This window comes from Chrysochloris asiatica, unplaced genomic scaffold, assembly GCF_000296735.1.
Source record: "Chrysochloris asiatica unplaced genomic scaffold, ChrAsi1.0 scaffold00020, whole genome shotgun sequence".
NCBI lineage: Eukaryota > Metazoa > Chordata > Mammalia > Afrosoricida > Chrysochloridae > Chrysochloris > Chrysochloris asiatica.
In genome coordinates, this window is record NW_006408538.1 from 28,606,667 (window position 1) to 28,613,809 (window position 7,143).

A 7,143-nucleotide genomic window follows, 5' to 3' on the forward strand; every position below is an offset into this window, starting at 1 on the left:
CAAAAGAGGGAACAAATCCTTACAGCAAGGATCATTCCCACCCCCGCCATACACAAGAGTAGACAGGTATGGGCAACTTGGACATTGGCTACTCAAAATGAGGGGACTACAAAGGCAAGAAGTGACTAGCTTACAAGCCTTCAATAGGGAACCTAGATCCAGAGGGCAACGAGGAAGGTAGAATCTCCACTGAGTAGTATCCAATCTGCCTAGGCGGGGCTGATGAAAGGAACTGCGGATAGGTCTCTTATAATACAATAGTGAATAATTGTTATCAGGACTGATTGTAAGCGTTGGAAATGTAAAGGTAGACGTTGTGTAGCAAGGAGGGGCATGATTAACTTTGCAGTCTAGGAACAGAGGTCCCTGGGACCATCAAGGGAGACGAGTGGAGAGTGGGACCCTATCCAGAGAAGCAGTGACGCCAGAGATAGAGACAAAGACAATGACATGGAGAGACGGAGCAGCTGGGGACTTTAGACCCAGAGAGGGAGAGGGGCTGTGTGCTGATGACCATGGGGCAGGGTTGTAGGGTATACCCTTTGTTTGATTGATGATGCATGGAGGGGATTGTAACCATGGCAATGAAAGGATGAATATAAAACTAATGTTCTCCCTTGTAAACTATCACATAATTCACAATAAAACATTAAAAAAAACACGAAACTCTGTGGATTACATTCTACTGTGAAAAATATGAGATTGTTATAAGACAAAATTGATTCTACAGCAACTGGTTTGGTTTAATTTTGAATTGATCTCTAATATTACCTATATACCTTCTCAGCAAGGAACTCTAGTAGCGTAATGGTTACGAATCGGGCTGTGAACCTCAGAGTCAGCAGTTCGAAACTACTAGCGGTTCCATGGGAGAAAGATAAGTGTTTCTGATCCCGTAAAGATTTACAGCCTCAGAAACCCTGTACAGGGTCAGTATGTGTCGGAATCGACTCCATGGCACATAACAACAACAACAACCTTCTCAGCATTGTGTCCAAGCCACTTCACTGGAGTTTCTAGATTTCAGCCAGAGTAAACTCATAGGCTGGTACTCAGTGTGCAATCACAGGCTAATTTTAGGTCTGAGAAACTGAGATGAAGGCCATTCTAGAGAGGGATAGACTCCTGTATTGTTGCTGTATTTCCCCAGTTATAAGGCTATCCTGGGATTCCAGCTCCAAAGAACTTGCAGGTCATGAAGACAGAGCATAGACAAGTAGAAAATAACTTCCAATGCATTTATGAGCCAACACTCTTCATCATAAATGGTTAGGCAGCTCCTCTGAAAAAAAGAAATGAGGGTTCTAAGAATTCTAAGGAATTCTATGGGTAGAATTTACAAATAAAGCTAACGTTGTATGTGTGTATGTATGTGTGCGTGTATAGATAAAGAACCTCAATTTTCTTCTCTCCTCCTCTATTATGCAGCCTTGGCAGCTCTAGGAAATACTTTTCCTATTAAGTCGACCCACAGCTGCTGACTTTGGTTAGAGTTTGCCTTGATTAGTTATTGGGAGAAAAGAAGATGCTCAGCTGTCTTTAAGAGTACCAGTGGAAATTAGAATAAAAAAGCATAAATAAGATGGACTTGGAGAATAAAAACCCTCAAGGGATGCTGGAATTATTGTCAGTCAACTTGGCTGGACCATGATTCTCGTTGGTTTGGCAGCTATAATATAGTCATTTCCTGTGATGACACCTGAGATAATGAATTCACTGAAATCTGTTATGAATAATCAACCAATATAAAGGGAGTTTCCTTAGGAATGTGTCCTGCTTCCAATATATGTGAACATTCTGACAAAGTTCTCTTTGCTTTTTGCTCAGTCTGGATCCTGCAAATGGCTCGTCTTTACTTGCCCTTTGGTTCTTTGGACTTGACTCAATGTGAAATAAGTGCGGTGAAAGAAGACAACCCTGAAATATGTTTCCTGATTTTAAAACCTTCATTGTGCCCTTGTTCTGTTAGAGCAACTGTCTCTTGGTCTATGTAAGGTTTATCATGAGCACAACGAAGGGTTATAGAATTTTTCTTTACAATGTTGTCCATAGCTTTTCATGATCCACACAGTTGAAAGCCTTTGCATAATCAATAAAGCACAGATAACCATCTTTCTGGTATTCTCTGCTTTTAGCCAAGATCCATCTGACATTAGCAATGATATCCCTCATTCTACATCCTCATCCGAATCAGGCTTAAACCTCTGGGAGCAACCTGTCAATGTACTTTTGCATCCATTTTTAAAATTATCTTTAGCAACATTTTATTTGCATTTCATATTGATGTTTCCAGTATTTTCCACATTCCATTGGGTCACCTCTCTTTGGAATGAGCAGAAATACAAATCTCTTCCAATCAGTTGGCCTGGTAGCTGTCTTCCAAATTACTGAACATAGATGAGTGAGTGCTTCCGGTGCTGCATCATACAAAAGATTTCTCTTTGTATTGCTTCAATTCCTGGAACCTTGTTCTTTACCAATGCCTTCAGTGCCATGGGCTCTTGATCATATGCTACGTCTTGAAATGGTTGAACATTAAAAACATTTCTTTTTGGTACAGTCACTCTATGTATTCCTTCCATCTTCTTTTGATACTTCCAGCATCATTTGACATTTTCCCCAAAAAAATCCTTCAGTTTCCAGGTCAAGGCTTGAATTTTTCCTCAGTTCTTTCAGCTTGAGAAATATTGAGTATGTTCTTTCCTTACAGTTTTCTAACACCAGATCTTTGCACATTGCATTACAATATTTGACTTTGGTTTCTTAAGCTGCCTTTTGAAATTTTCTGTTCAGCTCTTTAACTTTCACATTTCTCCCATTTGCTTTAGCATCTCTTTGTTGGAGAGCAAGTTTCAAGGGCTTTTCTGATATCCATTTTGATCTTTTCTTTCTTCCTAGTCTTCTTAATGACTCTTTACTTTCTTCCTGTATAATGTTCTTGATGTCATCCCGCAACACTTCTGGTTTTCAGTCATTAGTTCTAAATGCATCAAATTCTGTTCTTGAGATGATCTTTAATTCAAGTGGGATATGTTCAGGGCATATTTTATCTCTCATGAACTTGTTTTAATTTTCTTCAGTTTCAGGCTGAACTTGAATATGAGCAATTAATGGTCTGTTCCACAGTCTGCCCCTGACCTTGTTTTGGCTGATGACATGGAGCTTTCCCATTGTGTCTTTCCACAGATGTAGTCAATTTGATTTCTGCATATTCCATTTTTTGAGGTCCATTTCTATAGTCATCTTTCATGTTTAAAAAGGTATTTGCAATGAAGAAGTCACTAGTCTTGCAAAATACTATCATGCAATGACCAGCATTATTTCTGTCACCAAGGCCATGTTATCCAACTATTGATCCCTCCTCTTTGTTTCCAACCTTTGCATTCCAATCACCAGTGATTACCATTATATCTTGATTACATGTTTGATCAAATTCAGACCAAAGAAGTTGATAGAATTCTTCAGTTTCCTCATCACTTTAGAGGTTGGTGCATAAACTTCATTAATAGTGATATTGTCTGGTCTTCCTTCATGCTGTTGTTAACTGCCATCAAATAGGTTCTGATTCAGAGTGAGCCTATATAGGATTTACAAGGAGCAGCAGGTGAGTTTGAACCGCTGAGCTTGCAGTTCAAACTGACCTTGCAGTCCAGTGCTTATCGTACAGTGCCACATTGTATGGATATTATCCTTTCACAGACAGCATTATGCTTCAAGATAGATCTCGAAATCTTTTTGATGATGAATGCAATGTCATTCTTCCTTAATTTGTCATTCCTGGCATTATAAACCAAAGGATAGTCAGATTCAAAATGGTCAATACCAGTCCATTTCAGTTCACTAATGCCTAGGATATCAATCTTTATTCTTTCCATTTCATTTTCGACCACTACCAATTTTCCTAGATTCATATTTCATATGTTCCATGTTCCAAGTATTAACAGATGTTTATAGCTTTTTCTCCTCATTTTGAGTTGTGCCCCATCAGCAAATGAAGGTCCCAAAAGTTTACTCTATCGGGGTCATTACAGTCAACTCTACTTTGAAGAGGCAGCTCCTCCACAGTCATAATTTGAGTGTCTTCCAACCTAAAGGGTCATTTTCCTGCACTATATTGGACAGTATTCTGGTGCTATTCTCCATGTTTCAATATTCAATATTCTGGTGCTATCTTTCATAACATTTTCATTGGCTAAACCTTCAGAAGTAGTCTGCCTTTCCTTCTTCTGTGCCTGTCTTAGTTTGGAAGCACAGCTGAAACCTGTCCACCATGGGGTGACCCGGATGTCATTGCAAATACCAGTGACATAGCTTCAAGCATCACAGCAACACATACACCACCACAGTGTGACAAACTGACAGAAGAGTGGTGGATTAACATCATAAAAGTGAGAATTTATAATACATAGGATAATTACATCAAATCAGATCAAATCATAGGATTGAATGCATCATATTAGTTCTCATTATGAAATGATAGCTACATCTTAACTGCTAAACAGCTGAAACTCTTGGCCCTGTCAAATTAACACAAAACTTTAAATATCACAAGGACTAATGTATACCTGACCCAAGCCATGGTATTTTCAATTGCATCATGTGCATGTGAAACTTGGATAATGAGTAAGTTGTTGTTATGTGCCGTGGAGTCGGTTCCAACTCATAGTGACCCTGTACAGGGCTTCCGAGGCTGTAAATCTTTATGGGAGCAGAAAACAGAAAGGCTCAACATTGTTGCACAGAACAACTGGTAGATTCGAACTGCTAACCCTGAGGTTAGCAGCCCAATTCATAACCACTATGCTACTAGTTTGACTAGAGAAAAGTTGATGCATTTGAATTATGGTGTTGGTGAAGAATATTGGAAGTTCCCTGGACTGCCAGAAAAACAAACACATCAGTCTTAGAAGTACAAACAGAATGTCCATCTGTAGCCAGCATGGTAAGCCTTCATCTCTGATATTTTGGACATGTTTTCAGGAGGTACCCTTCCTAGAAAAGGGCATCATGCTTGGCAAAGTGAAGGGTCAGCAAAAAAAAAAGAGGAAGACCCTCAAAGAGATGGCATGACAGAGTAGTAGCAACAAAGGACTCAGACCTAACAACTGTAAGGGAGGTGCAGGACTGGGCAATGTTCGAGTCTATTGTTCATAGGTTCGTTCTGAGGCAGGACCAACTCCACGACACTTAGCAGCCAAACCAAGTACAACAGGAGAAAACATTGCCATCATCACAGCTGGTGTTTGAGCCCACTGTTGGCAGCTACTGTGTATTCTTAATGCCTTCCAAAATGAGTTGCTCATCTTCTGGCACTACATCAGACAACGTTTTGCTTCTGCTCTTATTAAGTTTTCAGTAGCTAATTTTTCAGAGGTGGTCTTCTGCTTGGTTCTTCTCCCTAGTCTGTCTCAGTCTGGAAGACCTGCTGAAACCTGTCTACCTTGGGGTGAGCCTGCTGGTATATGAAATACTTGAGGTATCACTTGCAGTATCACAGCACCATGCAAGCCACCACAGTATGGCAAGCTGGCAGATGAGCAGTGGCTAATTCTGGATGGTGGACTTTACTACCCCTAATTGCTAGAGGAACTGCTAAGGCAGGGCAAGTTATCTCCACTTGAGTCCTTATATTGTTCTCTCTCTCCTGTTCTCACTGCCTCACCCTCAAGGATTTTGTAAAGCTAAATTACTACCAGCTGCCAGGATTTCCTTTTCCAGCAACGCTTCCAAGAGGCCCTGGGACTATTATGGGGAGACAGACTTCTGCCTTGCAAGTGCTGGAAGAAGGGGAAGATTCCAGCTGAGACACTTCCACTTAAGTGCTTCCAGCCCAGCCAGTCAGAACAGTTCTGCAAACAGGGTGACTAGGGTCAGAAGAGAAAAACAACTTCTATAAGCAACAACAAAGCCCTTAGAGCTGGGGAGGAGCTGAAGCATCAACACTGTGGACCAGCTGCTACCCAATACTAGACTCATAGTCCATCAAAAGAATGTCCAGACTGTGAATTGGTGACAAGGAAAGAGAATCAGGGCTGAGCAGGCGATTTTCCCAGGACTGAATTCTGCTTTCCAATCTAGTGCGGCTTTACTGACCTTGTTGCTAAGTCCTAGAACTGCATTCCTTTCTTCTGCCCTTTTCATTTGTGTTGCTGTAAGTTGCCATCTGGTCAGTTCTAATTCGTGAAGAATCCATGCGCAACAGAATGAAACGATGCCCAAGCCTGCTCTGTCTACACAATTGTTGCTGTGGTTGAGTAAATAATTGTGGTTGCTGTGAACATTGAGTATCTTCAGTGTTTTGTTAGGTGCCATAGAATTGGTACCGACTCATAGCAACCTTATGCGCAACAGAAGGAAACACTGCCTGGTCCCAGCACCAATCTCACGATTGTTAAATCTGATCCTAATGCTGCCACCACTGTGCTAATCCACCTCACTGGGGTCTTCCTCTTTTCCTCTGACTCTCCACTTTAGCAAACATGACATCCTTCTCCAGAGAATGGTCCTTCCTGATAATATGGCCACAGTGTGAGAGACAAAGTCTGGCCATTCTGGCTTCCAAGGGACATTCTGGCTTTACTTCTTCCAACACAGATGGGTTTATTCTTTTGGAAGTCCATGGTACTTTAAAAATTCACCTCCAATGCCATAATTCAAATGCATCTGTTCTTCTACCATCTTCCATATTCACTGTTTAACTTTCACATGTGTATGAGGTTATTGAAAATACCATGGCTTGGGTCGAGTACACCTTAGCCCTCAAGCTGACATCTTTGCTCTTGAACACTTTAAAGAGGTCTTGTGTAGCAGATTTGCCAAATGCAATATGCCATTTGATTTCTTGACTGCTGCTTCTATGGGTGTTGATGGTTAATATGAACAAAAAAAAGTAACAATTTAAATTTTTTCTACATTTATACAGATGTTTTTTATTGGTCTAGGGTGAGGATTATTGCTTTCTCTTCATTGAGCTGTAACCTATAATGAAGGCTGTGATATTTGACCTTCATCAGTAAATATTTAAGTCCTCTTCGCTCTGGTAGCGTAGTGGTTACGAATCGGGCTGCGAACTTTAAGGTCAGTGGTTCGAAACTACCAGCCGCTCCGCGGGAGAAAGATGAGGCTTTCTACTCCCGTAAGGAT